Here is an 18,584-nt window from a genome sequence, read left to right as displayed (position 1 = left end):
CATATTCAAATATTTATCTCTCTCATTAAACTTTGTATTATAATATATCCATATACATGATATTAATAGCATCTTATACAATTAATTCTCTTTAATTAATTCGAAAAAAAATTAAATTAATTCAAAACTAATTTATTCTCATTTAACCCTTATTGAGCTAGCAATGTGACCTTATGAACCTACAAATTAGAAGCTTCAATGATATGAGATTAATTAATTAAACTCTTTAATTAAATTAATCAACATTCATTAATTGATGGTCACTCCAATAGAGACTGGCAATTGCACTCTTCGCATTGTAGATATATTTTTATGTCCATGGATATAAGCAATCAACAGTAAGTTGACCCTTCACAAATTTCTCGTAACTATATCTGGGTCAAATTATTGTTTTACCTCTGGAGTTACATCTAACTTTTTAAGTACCACTGATCCCTCTAATGAACAATTAGTTATAGTCCAACTATAAACTAAACCCTCTTTGGCTAGTGAAAGGGTGAGGGCCCTCATTGTTCAAGATCCGGAATCAGCCCTTAAGAGAGCAATTCATCTACTTATCCTAGAATCAAGAAGGAATGGATTCCATCTTGTGTAGTTATGTTCCCAGCTTCCTACTCAAACAAATCTCCAAAATGGTAGGCATATTGAGTCGACGACCTAGCCGTTCCCACCCATACAGATAAAAGAATTGCCCTTATAGGTAGGAGTTCACAACTCATTAAAGATCAAGATCAAGTTACTTATAGTCATTCTAGTGAAATGTAAGTCTTTTCAAGTAACAACATTATAAAGAAAAACTAATCATTTCGAGGTCCGAGCTTATACAAGCTGTTTGTATAAGATACTCCTACTCACATGTCTCCACATGAACATTTAGGATTAAATTGTTTATAATGCTTTACAATAATGGTAACAATTACAAAGCGGGTCGTATCCGTAATGTCACCAGGATAAGGCACCCAATCTTATCCATATACTATAAACCATTTAGGTTATTACTTGAACATGATCCACCTATATGTCTATCACATACTGTTCGAGTTACATAAAAGAACATTGAACCTTAGTTTATTGGATTGAGTTAATGCACAAAATAAAATGTATTTTATTTTATTAATAATTATTTGTTTATACAAGTTTACAAACTATGAGTACAAAGAGATTTAGGACACCAATCCCAACACTATATATTTTATATTAAATCGTATCATATATAATAAAGTCTCTTAAACAACAATTTGAACACTTCAAATTTACAACACCTAAATCCTTATTTAATCCCGTTATGAGCTAGCAGGGAGACCTTATGGACCTACAGTTATAAGCTCCATCGATACGAAACTATTTAATTAAATTAATCAACATTGACTAACTATGAGGTACTCCACTATACGCTCATAGTTGCACTCTTATGAACTATAGAATATTTATGTATTCATTGATTTGTAATCATTTTTTGTTATCATTCACAGGTTGTTCGTAACTATAACTGGGTCAAATTATTGTTTTACCTTTATACTTGCTTCTGCTCCTTAAGTACCACTGACCCTCTAATAAACAAAATCCCTCTCGGGCCAATGAGAGGGTGAGGCCTCGTTGTTAAAGTCTCGAAGTTAGCACTTAAAGGAACTGAAAGGATCAAATCCCGTAATGAAAACGTTGTGAACATCTTGCACCCGCAATTCGATTTTTACATAAACAAATTCAGTATACTAAAACAGAATATAAACATGTAATATAACATGCTTTAGGGAAAAAGATTAGAATCATTCTTACCTTTGTAGATTCCCAAACTTCATGAACAATCCTCTTTAAGTTCCAAAGAATGGCTCATCCAACGATCTTGATCACGAACGATTTCTTGAACAATCTCAAACACTACCACGAGAGTAACCTCGTTATTCTATAAGATTCTAATAGAGGGATAGGTGGTATCCAACTATTGGAAGAGAGCAGGAGAAAAGGGTTTTGGAGACTAGAGAGGGTTCTCTTTGTGGTTTAGGAAAAATTTAGCACAATAACACTTGTGTGTTGTGTATTGTCAATGTCTGTGTCTCCCAAAGGGACCATAGGGAGATCTTTATATAGAGAAGGGTCAAGCCCTCCTTTTCCTATTTCCATTTTTCACAATTAATTAATTAATACTTATCTAATTAGCTCAATTAATTAAATAACACTTATTTAATTAATTCGCATATTAATTAAATAACTATTTATACATTAAGTTTAATTATATATATATATATATATATATATATAATTATCATAAACATTGTATGTAAATTTATTATACCTCTCTATTAATTAATTCTGAGTGAATCTAATTCATTTGAATTAATTATTAAATCTTATTCAAATATTACTTTCCAATTTAATTTGAATTATAAATCATATCCATAATCAATTATATATTAATTATATTAATATATGGTTTCCTCAAATTAATTTGAACAATTCAAATTATCCCTCTTCCTTTAGTGAGCTAATGAGGGTACCTAGTGGACCAGTAGATCAGAAGCTCCAACGATATGAAATCAATTGGTTAAACTCATTAACCAAGTTAATCAATATTCGTTAACTATGGGTACACTCTACTAAAGATCCACAACTGCACTTTTCTTGCTACAAATATATTTCTGTGTCCACGGATATAGACCAATACCAATAAGTTAGTTCTTCATAAGTGTTCGTAACTCCAACTAGGTCAAACTACCATTTTACCCTTGGGTTACCTTTGGCTCCTTAAGTACCCCTCTAATGAAGAACCTGTTTATGGTCCAACAAATAAACAGAAACTCCTCTCGGGCTAATGAGAGAGTAGGGCCCTTTGTTCAATTTCTAGATACATCACTTAAGGGAATACTCATCTACTTACCCTTAAGGAGGGAATAAATGAATTCCATATTGTATTATTATGTTCCTAACTCCCCACTCGATCTTGTCCCTAAAATGGTAGGCATATTGGGTCAGCGAACTGGCCACCCTCACCCATAAAAATTAAAGGACAATCATCGTGAATAGAAATTCATAATATACTCAAGATTAAGACTAAGTTGCCTAGGTCATCCTATTGAAATAGGAACCTAACTAGTTAACGGTGTTACATCAAGTGGTTACTATTTCATGGTCTAGTCTTATGCCATCATTGCATAGGATACCCCCACTCATATGTCAACTACACGAATGCGTTGAATCATTGCGTTTGTATCAAATACAAAGTTGGTCATATCCATTGTGTTAACAGAATAAGGTACCAAATCTTATCCCTATACTATAGACCCTTCAGGCTATAACTTTTTATTAATGACAGTCAATTAATAACGTTTACTATCTACTACTTTTAGGGCATAAAACCCAACAGGAACAACCTATCTACTTACCTTAAATGAGGGAAGGAGTGAATTTTGTTTTGTGATGCTATGTTCCCAGCTTCCTACTCGGCATCGTCTCCAGTATGGTAAGCTTATAGAGTCGGCAACTAGGGTCACTCTCACCCATACAAATCAAAAGATGACCCTCATGGGTAGGAGTTCATAACTCACTAAGATTCAGATTGAATTACATGGTAATCATTTGAAGTGTTAATCTCTTTAGTTAGCGGTGTTATTACAAGAGACTATATATTTCGCGGTTCGGTTTTATACAATCTCATTGCATAGGATACCTCTACTCGCATATCTCCACATAAATGATTTGAATCAAATTGTTCGTAACACTTACAAAGTGAGTCGTATTCATAGTATTATTAGGATAAGACACCCAACCTAATCTATATACTATAGACCTTTTAGGTTATTACTTGAACATGATTCACTTATATGTTAGTCACATACTATTCAAGTTACATGAAAATAAACTCGGATCTTAGTTTATTGGATTTGAGTCATGCAATTAAATAAATAACGATTATTTATTAAAACTAAATAACATTTTATTTATATAGAAATTTTGTTTACAAATTTACAGACTACGGGTTTAGGACATAAATCTTAACAATAATAATAGCAATTATGACTATTCTCATAGTAACTATAGTCATTCAAGTGACTATGGTTTTCTATAGTTGTAATGATGGGTTTAACACATCAATCTATACATGGGGACAACTTCCTCATGAAAGTAATGGAGACTCAGACGTAGAGCCTCTGTATTACCTACATTCTTCAAACCATCCTCATTTAGTTGAAACATAGATTGATCCAAAGTATTCTCCTATTGATAGCATTTGGGGTTGATGTTAGAAATTCTTAACCTACAATGATTTGGGAGCAATATTGTCATTATCAAATCAATTATATTGAGCTAGTACCTCTTGGAACATCTTTTCATTATTAAATCTTTTATTTGACCTTCATTTTTTATGACCTAGACTTTATTAATGAAATATTAAGTCTATAATAATTTTTCGGTCTTTATTATTATCTATCATTTCATTGCTAGACATATTTGACTTTTAATTATTGATTTATATGCTTAAGTCATAGTTTATTGCTTAAGTAAGTTTGTTATAAAATTTCACTAAAAAAATTCACGATACTTTTTATGAATTTTCATGATATCTATAACTTAGAAAAGAATAGTACTCATTTTCTCACCAATGGAAATTTTGAAAATGGCCATTAAATCAACTAATATACTTCCTACCCCTCGAATTCTAAATAAAAATTCACCTTTGCACTTAGACTTTTAAGATTTAGAATATACCCCTTTTCAAAGTTTCACAACTATACCAATAGATATTTTAATAAGATCAAATTATTATGATTTTGTCGAAATAAACCTAAATCAATTAACATAATGTTTGTTTATTAACCTTGAAATCAAAGATATGATTTCTCTATCCCACATATTACAATTTTAAAGAAAAAATAATATAATATTATAGTTTGGGGACTTAAGACTTATAAATAGGGATTTAAATAACATAAAAAAGTATGCTAATTTTTATTTAGAAAATAAAAATACATAAATTACAATCTCGAAAGTAAATCGTGCGATCTCTCAACCTACCAATGTCGACTGAATAAAAATTTGCATTAGTCGAAGGTGTTTAATGGAAAATTAGGTTCTACATGTATATATATATATATATCTGTATATATGTATATATATGTGTATATGTGTGTATATATGTGTATATGTATATATTATATATATATTATATATAATATACACACATATACACATATATACACACATATATACATATATACATACATATATATATATATATATATATATATATATATAAAAGGCAAAAAAAAAAAAACTACCATGTATTTAAATTTATTATTTTAAGTTTAGACTTTTTTTTAGAAATTCTCTTTAGATATTTTTTTAAAATGTTACTTTGCGATTAAACATTTGTTCAATCGCCCCTTTAAACTTTAGAGAAGACAAGGCCATTAAGGTTTTTTTTTTTTTTTTTTCTAATACACTTTTGGTCCTAAAATTTTAATTTATTTTCTGTTTGATTCTTATATTTCAAAATATTATAATTTTATCCTTTAATTTTAAATTTAATTTTCATGTGATTCTTAAATTTCAAAACGTTAAATTTTTAACCTGAGTTTTGAATTTAGTTTTCATTTGGTCTATAGATTTCAATATTTTACACATTTACCCATTGCTCACTTTGGTATTTATCGTCAATTTTCTATTGACTAATTAGTAATGAAATTTTCTGAAAATTAATTTTATTATAATAATTATTGTTATTTTAAATTAATTAATAGACATTAACACTAAAAATTAAAAGTGAGTATTTAATGAAAAATCTAGATTAATAGTATAAACCTTGAAGTCCTAGGACCAAATTAAAACGAAACTCAAAATACAAAGATTTATGTAACATTTTAAAATTTTAGACCAAATTGAAATTAAACTCAAAATTTTGATTAAAAATAAAAATTTAATAAACTTATATGTTGAAATTGACTTTCAAATTAAAATCTAAGGTCTCTTTTAGTTCGGACCAACTTCTTAAACTTTTCATTGTATTACTTTGTCCTCTTCAAGTATGAAATTTACCAAATATGTATTTATTTCATATTACAATTTTTTAAAATCACATTTGACCAACCATATTTTAAAAGTTATTATAATCTTTTTCTTTTTCAAGAGTGGTTGGTTAACTGACCCCATTTGATAACTATTTTGTTTTTTTTGTTTTTTTTGTTTTTGAAAATTAAGCCTATAAACATTCACACCTCTAAATTTATTCTTTTGTTGTCTACTTTTTATTAATGTCTTGAAGAAACCAAGCCAAAATTTGAAAACTAAAAAATATGGCTTTTAAAAACTTGTTTTTGGAATTTGACTAAAAATTCAACTATTGTACTCAAGAAAAATGCAAATCATTCTAAGAAATGGGAAGAAAATATACTTAATTTTCAAAAACTTAAAACGAAAAACAAAAATGTTACCAAATGGGACCTTAGTTTTTTGTTTTTAGTTTTTAAAAATTAAGCCTACAAATACCTCTTACACCTTTAGATTTTTTGCTTTGTTATCTACTTTATATCCATGTTATTTAAAACCAATCCAAAATTTTAAAAATTAAAAAATAATTTTTTTATATATATAATTTGGCTAAGAATTCTGCACATGTACTTAAATATGCAAATCATTGTAGAAAAATAATAGAAAATAGACTTAGTTTTAAAAAATTAAAATTTAAAAAAAAAAAAAAAAGTTACCAAACTGGACCTAAGGAATTGGAACTCACATCCCTCATGAAAGATATATGTCTTAACTAGTTAAACAATATTTAGACTAATAGTTACAACAATGAAATAGGTTTGTAAAAACGTTTTTAACCATAAGACTTTTGGGTACATGTATGAGAAAGAAACAAAAACATCTGGAGTATTTGACCAAAAAAAAATAGAGTAGCAGCATTACCATATTAAAAATGTTTAAGAATGTGATGGACTCTAAGCACTAAAGGATCTATGACTTTAGTTCTATATAGTCCTTATTCGTGCAATTTTCAAAGAAATTTAATTCGTTGAAATGAACTCTATATTTGTATTGGTTTCAGTGTTATGAGTACAATTTTTAATATTTGATCATTTGATGCTTTCATTCGAACATTGAAGGAAGTTGTTTTTCCAAGTCTTCTTGGAGCTTTAGCTTCAATTCCTTTAGAATTCTTCAACAACTTAAGAGGAGATCAGAGCTAGTCTTTTGATCTTCTAAGCTTCAATTCAATAGATCTTTTAGAGCTTTAGAATTATTAGAGCTTCGACTTTCAATTCTTTACATCCCTTCAAAATGAAGGTAAAACCTCTATTAATTAAGCTTTTATGGGTCTTACATGTGCTTTGGCCCAGTTGCTTTTAGGTCCAAAAATTGAGCTTTGACTTGGGCTAAAATTAGGCTTGGGTCTAATCCTTTCTTTGGCTCAAAATTCCACCATAGGCTTGGATTGGACTTTGGGCCCAAGCGACTTAAATGTTTGGCCTCATATAATCTATAATTCTAGGCCCAACTTGGTTACAAGTCAAATTATCAATCGTGGTCCAAGCTTAATCGTTGTCAAATTCGATCGAACCTATCATTGTGATCATATAATTAGAAAGAAGACACGTGACATCTTTTAATTTTATTGTAGAGACAATAATTCTTATGACCATAGATTTAATAAAATCGACTTTTTATTGTGATAACATGGCAAAATTTGAGTGACTAAAATTTATTCTCCAACTCCTAAGCTTGGGTGTATATATGCTAACTTAAGCAAAATTTTACCTTCATATTCTCTATTTTTTTTTTTCATTTAATTCCAAACTGAATGTAACTCAATTGATATTCGAGTGCATTAGAAATTACGAGGTTTGTGATTTAAGTCCACGGCCTCCCATTATAAAAAAAGAAATGTTGTTTTCTTTAAATTTCTATTTATTTTTCTTAAATGAGATTCTTTTTTGGGCAATAAATACATGTAATTAAAATTTGATTTGTTTTCTTTTTTTAAAAAAAAAATTGATTTGTTTAAACTAAGGTTTGACTGAAGTTTGGAAGTTAGCGGCGACGGTTGAAAGTTGAAAAAACAGAACGTGGACATCCACATGGGCGCATGTGTGAGGTAATTAAATGGCCTCCCAAAAAAAAAAAAAAACTATCTTTTGAACGAAAAATGGTGAGTCTAAAATGAGGGAGTTGTTTTGAAAAATGTATAGTTTCATATTTTTCTTAAAAGATATCTAAAATTTAAAATTTGGGTTTAGCAATGGAAATATTTTGGGTTCAAAAGTTTTGGATAATATTATGCAATAATATAGAGATCTCTTTCTCTTTTAAGTTTCTCGAGACATTGTTATTGAAATTGTATTGTTTGATGAACAAGAGTTCCATTTGTTGGTTTTGGTTTCTGGTTTCTTGTTTTTTATTTCTTAATATAGACAAAAGAAACTACTTTTGATAGGTATTCACATTTTATTATTATTGTTGTTAAAAAAAACATAAACATATTTGATAATCATTTCTCCTCACTTGTTCTCTAAAATTTTAAATTAAAAATGTAAAATTTTTTATGAAAGTGGTTAAATATTTTTTAAGAAAAGTTATGTTAAATTTGTTTTTAAATATTTTTGTTTATGCCACTTTGGAGTAAAAATGATAAAATAACTGTTTTTATTTATGTTTTTGGGAAAAACTGGAAATGGGAAGAAAATAACATGATTCCGTTGTTTTTAAAATTTCTACACAATTTTGGAAACAATTATAAAAATGAAAAATAAGAACAGAAATAATTATCAAATGCTTATGTATATTTAAATCAACTAAAAAAAACCAACCATATACTAGAAATAATAAAATCATTAGAGAAGAGACATACAAATTTTCGAATCACATTGTGATAACTTTATTAAATATTTAATTATTTCTAAGATTGTTACGCAAATCGACAATTAAAGAATACATAAAACATAAAAAGAATAGATAATCGACACACAAATTTACATGGTTCATTAACAGTGTGTTAGCGTACATTCACGGAGCATAGGAAAAACAATTTTATTAGAGAGAATATTACAAATTACAGAATAAATGACGTCTTTAGGATTAGAGAGTTTATATAGGTCATTCGAAACACAAGATAACAAATTCAAGACGTTCGAACAAAGATATTAAATATTTAAATTTAATAATCTATCTTGTTAATCTTTTTTTTTTTCCCTCTCTTTGTGGTGTTATTTTTTGGTTTTTGTTTTGTTGTGGTTAATGTGAATGGTCTAAATACTCAATATGAAAGAATGAGAGAGAACGTGAGGACGTTATGGGCGTCGGTTACTTTCTTTAATTTGTAATTCAATTTCAACCCTAAAATTTTGAATACTTTTTCTCTTTTTTCTAATAATGCCAATAGGTATGGTTCTTCAATTTTGTTTTGATTCTCAATAGTTTTTATTCTCTGTTTCTTCATAAAAGTGATGTACAAGAGGGATGGATCTTTGTTATTAATTTTTATTTTCTTTTTAACTATAACTAATTAGGATATAGAAATTGAAATCTCAAGCTCGAACCTCAAAAGGAGTACATGTCAATTATAATTAAACTATGCATATTTTGACTAAAAGCAACAAAAAAAGAGGAGAATTAAGTCCAAGTGGAAGTTAATTAACAAAAAAACAAATTGTAAAAACCACTCCTGAAGTATGGTCGTGGTTGTAATTATATCCTCAAACTTTCAATTTTAATAATTGAATCCTCAAAACTATATAAGTATTAAGATTGTGTCAAATTGGACTTTCAAACTTACATAATTGTATACATTGTAAGATTTATATAAGTTTAGTTCAATTTTATCATTTGTGGGTCCAATTTCTACAATTATTGTAAGCTTGAGAATCCAATTTTAACACTTGTAGAAATTTAAGGATCCAAATTTTGTAATTAAAAGTTTGAGGATATAATTGTAATTATCATCATACTTCATGGATGGTTTTTGCAATTTGTTGTTAATAAAATGATTGTTGCGAAACAATGTTTCTATAATATAATTAAAAGAGCACATCACAAATGAAGCTTCACTAAAAACACTCTAAGTTCTCCATTTTCTAAGCTCTCTACCAAATTGTTACTAGCTTGGTAGCCAAAGTTTTGTTGGCTAAGCACTACATTGGTGCGAGATCTTATATTGTTTTGCTAAGCACTTATTTGATTTTTCTCTATTATTATAAATTCATAGCCAATACCAAATTTCGAAATCAAAAAGGCTAGTTAGGCTTATTTAATGGACGTGAAAAGTAGTTTGAATGATTTTTTTAGTTCAATAATCCCAAGATGGAAATCAAACTATCAATCTTAATAACATGGTATAATTTGGTATTTTATTCACTGAACTATGTTTGGATTGAAAAATAATTTGGATCGTTCCCCTATCATTGTTATGATTTCCTAATTGATTGTTTGGGTGAAGGGGATGAAGGAAGAAAAGAAAAAAAAAATGAAAGAAGAAAATAGTATACAAATATATATAGGAACAATCACACTTTTGAAAATTGCTTTCATTTTATTTAAAACTTTTTGCATCACATAAAGAGTTATTAGTTAAAATAGTCTAATGAAAATGGCCCATCTAGCTTCATGGAGTCCCTTTCTTAGATCTAAAATATTTAGTTTAAGATAAAGTAGATTGAGTAGGGAGCATATCTTAGTGAAAGAGATAATTTGTTACATATGACAGTTAAATATTTAGGTTTATGAAAAAAAATAAATAATTAAATATTTATCCAAACGAACCTTGCTTAATTGAGTGATAGTGACTAAGAAGTATGTGTCATAATTTTTTTAATTTCTTTTCTGTCATATTTTCCCTTTTTTTTTGTTTTTAGAAAAAACACCATATGTAAATTTGATGGAAACTTATTGATAGGTTATAGAGATTCAAGAGAAATTATTTTAAATAATAAAACTGTTGAAAATATTTTCAAATAATAATAAAATATCACAGTCTATCTACGATAGATTACGATAGACTACTGTCTTATCTATCATGACGCAGATAGACACAGATAATAGTCTATCGTATATAGACAGTGAAATTTTGTTATTTATAAACATTTTAGTTTCATTTTCCTATATTTGAAAACAACCCATAGATTAATTTAAATACTAATTAAATTATGTAAGATATCAATGCCTATTATAATAATAATAGTAATATTACTGTCTAATTTGTAAATATGACTCATTTTATTATATTTGAAAACAACTCTTCTAATAATAATAATAATAATAATAATATAAGCTTAGGATTAATAATTAAATATGTAATATATGAATGTGTATCAATTTCGCATCATAATTATTATACTTACACTTGATTATACAATATTTTTGCTATTATTGAATTGCATCCTATACATATAAAATCATAATAAAACCTGATCAATATCAGACTAAAATATAGTTATACCTAATTTTTAAAATCAATTAATTATAATACACTATAAAATTATATTTAAAAATCATAAAATTTTTAGGTCCACAAACCCTTCTTCTCCATTTGAGCATGTCTTTATGACCAATCTTTTTTTAAAAAAACTTTCATGTCCAACTTGCAATTTTGTCTCTTAATTAAAAACATGAAATAAATAAAAGAAAATAAAGCTGCAAAACAAATATATAATAATTTTCATTAATTTGTTTTAAAGAGAGTTTCTGTTCCCCAACCTATGAACATGCCATAACCTGTGGGGGGGGGGGGGGGGGGGTTCTGCCTATTCCTTCTATTTATTTTTCATTATTTGTTATAAGACCTTATGCAAATTAATGAGTTTAATTACATTATATAATTTCCCGATTAAATTAAAAAAAAAAGAGAGAGAATTATTTGAAGTTGGTGAAATCATCATTAGTGTATGATTGAATTTTGGTCTTATTTGTTCCCATTATTAATTTAGTGTTAATTAAACCATACATAGAGCTTATTATATTATCTTAAAACTTTATCAAAGTTTGTATATAATCTTTTCAAATCTACTTTTTAACTTTTCTTTTGCATGCAATTGGAAAATATTATGTTATATAGATAAAGTTAATTAATTGACCATGTTAGATTTGATAAAAGTAGATATAAAAGATTTTAAATGATTTATATCTATATCTTTTAGACTAAATTATATAAAAATCAAAACTCTATGTATCTTCCTCCTATTAAAATCAAAATGAATTATTATAACTATTATTTACGTCTTAGTTTAGAGATGCCTAAGTTTGTGATAAAATAACTTAAATTATAAGTTTAGTTCATGAATGTTCAAACACGTCTACTTGGTGCATGAACTTTAAAAAGTGTTTAATAAGTTTTTAAACTTTTTGAACTTTATTTCCAAAAAGTCGAAACCTTAAAAAGCGTCAAATGTATCTTTTAAGTTTTTTTTTTTCAATTTTCTATCAAACAAGTCTTTGAATTTTTCAATTTTGTGTTTATTCGACGTTTTTTTTAAAAAAAAAAAAAATTCACAAATTTACTTGACACATAATTGAATGTTTAGATCTCACATTATATAAAATTCAGAGATTAAATTCATAATTTAAATAAAAAGAATAATAATAAACATTATGGAGAGTGAGTGGGAAAAGAGATTTTGTGTAAGGATAATTAGTGAGAGAGGAATAATTAGGAGGTGAAATGGTAGAATGAGACATAATTTTGGTTTGCACTCAAAATCATCTTTGAGGATTTTCTTGTCTCCCTTTTTCATATTTTTTTATTCTCTAAATTTGGATTTCTCCATCACAAATCTTTGTTTCCAACGGATTTATTTATTCTTTTCTATTTTATTTAAACTTTTTATTATTTAAATTTATTTTTTGATGTACAATATCTGCCCAGAAAGCAACCGAAAAGAGGAAAAAAAAAGTACTTTCCAAGTTTTCATCATGTAGTCAACGTCATCATAAATTTGAAAAATATTTTTATATAGATAAATTTACTTTTACTACTCAATATCAATTTATACCCTAAATTTTATGTGTTGTATCGATTTAAATCATAAACTAATATTTGTATTAATTAAAATCTTGAATATTGGAAATGTTATTAACTTAAACCCCAAACTAATAACTATATCAATTTAAACCATGAACTTTTATAAGTGTATCGATTTAAACTCTAAACTTTTATAAGTGTATTAATTTAAACCATGAACTTTTCATAGTTGTATCGACTTAAACCTTCCATTATGTTTTATTTGGAAATAACTTATGAAAGTTCGAGATTTAAATTGATATATTTATGAAAGTTGAGGATGTAAATTGATACACTTGTGAAGTTCAAGGTTTAAACTGATACAATTATTAATTTGAGGATTAAATTGATACAAATCTTAAAATTCAGGATTTAAATTGATACAACCCTCAAAGTTTAAGGCTTAAACTGATACAATTCTTAATTTAGGATTTAAATTGATATTATCTCTAAAGTTTAGGAATATAAATTAATATTTGTTCTTAAAGTTTTAAATGGGAAATTTGAAAATTATTCTTCGTTTTATGTTATGAAAAACTTTTTATTGATTTTTTTAAAAAGAAAAAACATAACACACTATCGTATTATTTTAAATATGATTTTTTTAAAAAAAATAATTACAGAATTAAGAGGTCAAACCTCTAATCACAAAGAAGAGAATATACATATTAATTACTGTTAAAAGTTAAAATTCAATTTGACAATTTTTGTTTTGACATTTTGAAATTTTAGGATTTTATAAAAATACATTTTGATTATTACATTTATATTTTCACATTACATATAACATAAATCAAAGCTCTTGATTCATTAACTTTTGCTTTTCTCTTTGTTGTTTTATGCCTTCACAAGACTATGAGGTCATATATATGCTTTTAGATATATACCACCTTGAAAAAATAAATTAAATTGTTAGGTAACATCTCTATTCCATGCATGCACTAAATATTTTAGTTCAAAATTACAACAAAAATTTAATCAAAAATTTTAAATATTTATAGAATATTTTATTGAACTGATTTATTTTAATTTAAATTAATACTCATAAAACTTTAGAATAGGTTTCGATTATACCATAAACTTTGGAAAGTTTTATTTTTATCCTTAAACTTTAAAATTTGTTTCAGAAAGTAATCTTCAAATTTGAAATTGTTCCAAAATATATATTTACTATTAAAATGAAATAACTAAAATGGTTTAAATACTATTTTGACCTTGTACTTTTAGTTTTAGTTTTTATATTTTCAACCTTTTATTTATTTTGGTCCATATACTTTAAAAATATTCATTTTCGTTCTTATACTTTTAATTTTGGTTTATTTTTATTCTTATATTTTTAATTTTGGTTCATTTTGATCTTGTACTTTTAAAAAGTGACCACTTTCCAAGTTCTTTGGTCCTTATACTTTCATTTTCATGGCATAAAAATGGTTACTTTTTTAAAGTTCAAAGACCAAAATGAACAAAAAAAAATATATATATGAAAGTACAACGACCAAAATGAATATTTTGAAAGTAGAAGAACCAAAATCAACCAAAGTTGAAAGTATATGGACGAAAATGAACATTTAGAAAGTAAAGGGACCAAAATGAACTAAAACAAAAAAACACAAGAACCAAATAGTATTTAAACCAATGAACATTGATGTGATAAATGTAGCTAATTATGTAAAAATTAAAAAATGTACATGGTGTTATTTATAACTATCAATATTTTTTGTAGTACAACAATTGTGAAGATAGGAGATCGAACCTCTCATCTTTAAGATGGAAGATTAGGTCAATTATTACTAAACTCACTTGGCACAATTATCAATGTTTTTACCTTATTCTTTTCCTTCAATTTACATGAATGATATAAATGATGTTAGATATGTCTTCCAAAATGAACTTTCTAATGATATTTTTTAACAAAATTTTAGGACTCGTAGGTAATGAAACGTTAAGAGAATAATGGAAGCATCTTCCAAATTTAAGAGTATTTTGCGTATAATATTATCTTTATCTGAGTAGAGAACATTCGAAATTAAAATTAAATTAAACTCAATTGAGAGTTTATTGAGAGTTGAGAGAAAAATAGAATTGAGAGTATACTTCTGTGGGTCGGAAGGCAGTAATGTTCTTAAGGTAGTTTGAAGTTAAAATTAGGTAATGAAGCAAAAGAGAGAGATTGATGAGAAGGGAGAAATGGGGTTCATGAATCTGAATCAAATGAACAATTTAAAGCATTGGTTAAGGGAAGTTGCTACTTCACTTTCAAGCGCCTTCATTTCTCTGTTCATTGAAGAAGGGCACTGGTTCAAGATTTGAGGTTTTGAGCAGCGAAGAAACATGTCTTTTTGGGGTAAAGTGAAAGCTTAGAGGCCCAAACATGGACCGACCACTGTTTTAAATGAGAATCCACGATTTGGGTCAGTGAACAATGATCAGGATTAATCATTTGCGGGGGTCAAACAAAACGTGTCCTCAAGGTGTTCGACGAAATGCCTCTGAGACAATCCAAGGGACAACAATATCTTGTGCTTGTTGGGGAAGTTGTCTGGTGAGGTTAGTAGTACCAAACAACTCCTTTTTAAACCCTGTCTCGTTTTTTTTTTGGTTATTCAACCATTGGTTATAGCTAAAATGTTTGGATAATTTTTTGTTTGTGGTCTAAATGCAATTAACCCAAAATAAACCCAGAAAACTAGCAAATTGCACATGTTTTGAGATTGAAAAACCCCATGGAAATGGGAACTGTTGAGAATCTGATTACTCTGTTTTAGTACATTGGTTTGCTCTGTTTTAAAGCCATCTTTGCATTCTTCCTGTTTCTTTAGCTTTATTTTCTGAGCACTGGTGGGATAATGAGGATGAAAGTTTGTGGCCTTTTAGGATGATTTATTTTCTATTTGAGAATCTTGTGTGCTTAGACTTTGACTCATTTTTTTTGCCTGCTTATGTCAGTGGGATTACTGAAATTAGTTGGGTTGGTAATCTTTTAGATCAGTTTAAGGTTTAGATTAAATTTACATCTACACATGGGATCATGTGCTTTTGCTTTTGGGCAGCCAGAGAGAGAAAGGTTTGACTTGACCCAATGGGGAATAAAATCCTTGTTTGTATAATCTGAAGTTAAATTAACATCCTAACATTTTTTTTCCCATTAAAATTAGTGTTGTCCATGCATGCATATGCAAAATATACTAAATTTATTCTTATTGACATTCATATAATGTACAGAGAAAAGTGTTAGGTATCGTTTATAATGTATAATGAACTAGAAATAGGCACAGAAAACGAGGATATTTTTTCCAATTTAAAAATAAATAAATATTATATTTTTTAAGAAGTTGGTTGGATTGAAGTAAAGTAATCTAAAATTTATTTGAAGTTCCATACTAATTTAGATGAGAATCCTCCTTCTAAAACAAACAAAGTAATTTGAAATAGCATATTCTTAAATCATCTCATCAAATATTCTCCTTAACAGACGATCTTAGAAGAGGCTATATTTAAGAAAGAAAAGTTAGTTAAATAGGATAGACAAAAGCCTCTAGAAGATAGGAATTCTAACAATGTATCATGAAAATAATTCTTTCTCAAAGAAAAAAAAAATTCTCAAACACTTCAAATTTCCTTCATTCTTCATAAAATCCCCAGAGAAAACCCATAAAGATTTTATTGTATAGTAAATCTTCCCTCTCCTTCGTCCTTAAAGAGAGAAACTGATTTCTTTTAAGGCCAATGCTAGCTATGATCAATTTGAAGGGTCTATATCTTTTAATTAATTAATAAACCCAAACTTTAATTCGCTGTTCAATGGTAAAGCAGCCATGCTTTGAAAGAAACTTTTCAACCACAGTAATAATATGTTTAAGGGAAAAAAATGTAAACGAAAGGGAGCTTAAAGCTTTTTTATGAGCTGGTAAGCACATCCAAGAAGAGAGACAAACGTTCTATCGACTTAAAAACACATGACCTCTGTTTTGTTGTGTCCATAAATTATGCCTCCGAGTTCACCATTCACATGATTTTGTTATCTTTAACATTTCATTAGCTAAGAAATCGAAATTCTTTGCATTTTGATGTATAGAAATCATGTCTAGAAATCAAACCATGCTAAGAGAGCGTCTTGAATTCTCTATGGAAGACATGAATATGACAAGATTTGTAATATGAATCCTCTGATATTTAAATATCTGCCTTATCATAATCTTTCACATCTGAAATCCCAAATGGAATCAAAACATATATATATATATTTTTTGCAAAGATTACAAAATTAAACAAAGCCAATTAGCTCTAACCTTTAATAACCCCCTAATGATTGCTCTTTCAATTCTTTAATTATTTAGTTGCTTTTAGCTCTTCATGCAGAGAATGAGCCAAAAGCAGACGGGTTTTTTTTCCCTCTCTTTTCCTTTCTTTCTGCTAGCAATTCCAAGCGTTTCTCTTTGCAGCTGGAAATGTTTCAAATGGTTAGTCAAAGATTCCTTGTCCATCCAATGAGCAAAAAAAACGGGAACAGAAAGCAAAGAGAGAGCTACTGATCATTTTCATGCTTACTTGCTTTTCTTTTATTTTAATCAAATAATCATTTTCATCTTTGTTTCTCTGTCATTATGTAAGAAATTAATGTCAGCCGTTGTCATGACATATATAATCGTGTCTTAATATATAATTTCTTCAAAGTGTAATAGTCTTTTTGTTGTTGTCCTCTTTTGTTTTTTTTCAAAGAGGGCAATTTCATGTAGATAAAATAGATTTAGACTATTTATACACTCTATTTTAAACTGTTTCTCTCAACTTTCATTTTTCATTTTTCTTCTTAGCCATTTTTCAATATACTGTCAACACGTGAGCTAGGCCTCATAGTAAAAAGAAATAGGCACTCGCACTCCTCCATCATGGCCGCATGGACATGAAAGAGACTCGGCCACACAATTCAATACATCCCGATAAGCTTGACCATTTTTTTTTTCCCAAGTATTCCCTTGATCAAGTTCCACATTCTCTGAGATATATCTAGTTCCCGCGTCTGAGACGTTTTGATTTGTTTAGTTTAAGATTGAGAAGTTTTCGAAAATTTTGAAATCTATGCTTGGATTTATTAAGAGTTTTATGAGTATTGAGTTCATCAAACTTATCTAATATTTAGTTGTAAATTTATGGTTTGTGTGAATTATTGTTTGGTATGGTTATTTGAGACGTGGATTGCAAAACTTTGGTGCTTTTATTGTTTATAACATTAGCGAGCACTATGTCAAAGTAAGATAACTCAACAGTAATTAGTATGTATTCCTTCCCTTGAGGTTTGAGGATCAAATCCCCATACCTCACCTGTTGTACTTGAAGATTAGTGAGCTCATAGTTTGACAAACAAACACAATCAAATATAAGTGAGACTTGGTTGTACCCAAAGATTAGTGAGCTCATAGTTTGACAAAACAAACACAATCAAATATAAGTGGGACTTCTTGTTCAAAGTAATAAAAAAATCCAACTTATGAGCCTAATACCTCTTTACAGAAACACATCTTCACACTTTTAGGTAGTTCAAAAATTGGGAATCAATTCCACAAAGTGACGAATTACACAACGCTTCTTATTCATCTTATTC

The 18,584-nt window shown here is 27.9% G+C and overlaps 1 long non-coding RNA gene across 1 annotated transcript; it reads left to right on the top strand.

The window, feature by feature from the left end:
* Positions 1–14,890: 14,890 nt before the first annotated feature.
* LOC120079504 (uncharacterized) lies at positions 14,891–17,770 on the top strand. Its single transcript, XR_016530940.1, has 2 exons — positions 14,891–15,529; positions 17,330–17,770. It is a non-coding gene; the product is annotated as an uncharacterized LOC120079504 (long non-coding RNA).
* Positions 17,771–18,584: the final 814 nt, after the last annotated feature.

This window comes from Benincasa hispida, chromosome 7, assembly GCF_027475165.1.
Source record: "Benincasa hispida cultivar pf3 chromosome 7, pf3_genome.v1.1, whole genome shotgun sequence".
Classification (NCBI taxonomy): domain Eukaryota; kingdom Viridiplantae; phylum Streptophyta; class Magnoliopsida; order Cucurbitales; family Cucurbitaceae; genus Benincasa; species Benincasa hispida.
Note: the sequence above shows the minus strand (reverse complement) of the source record. Positions and strands in the feature narration are given on the sequence as shown.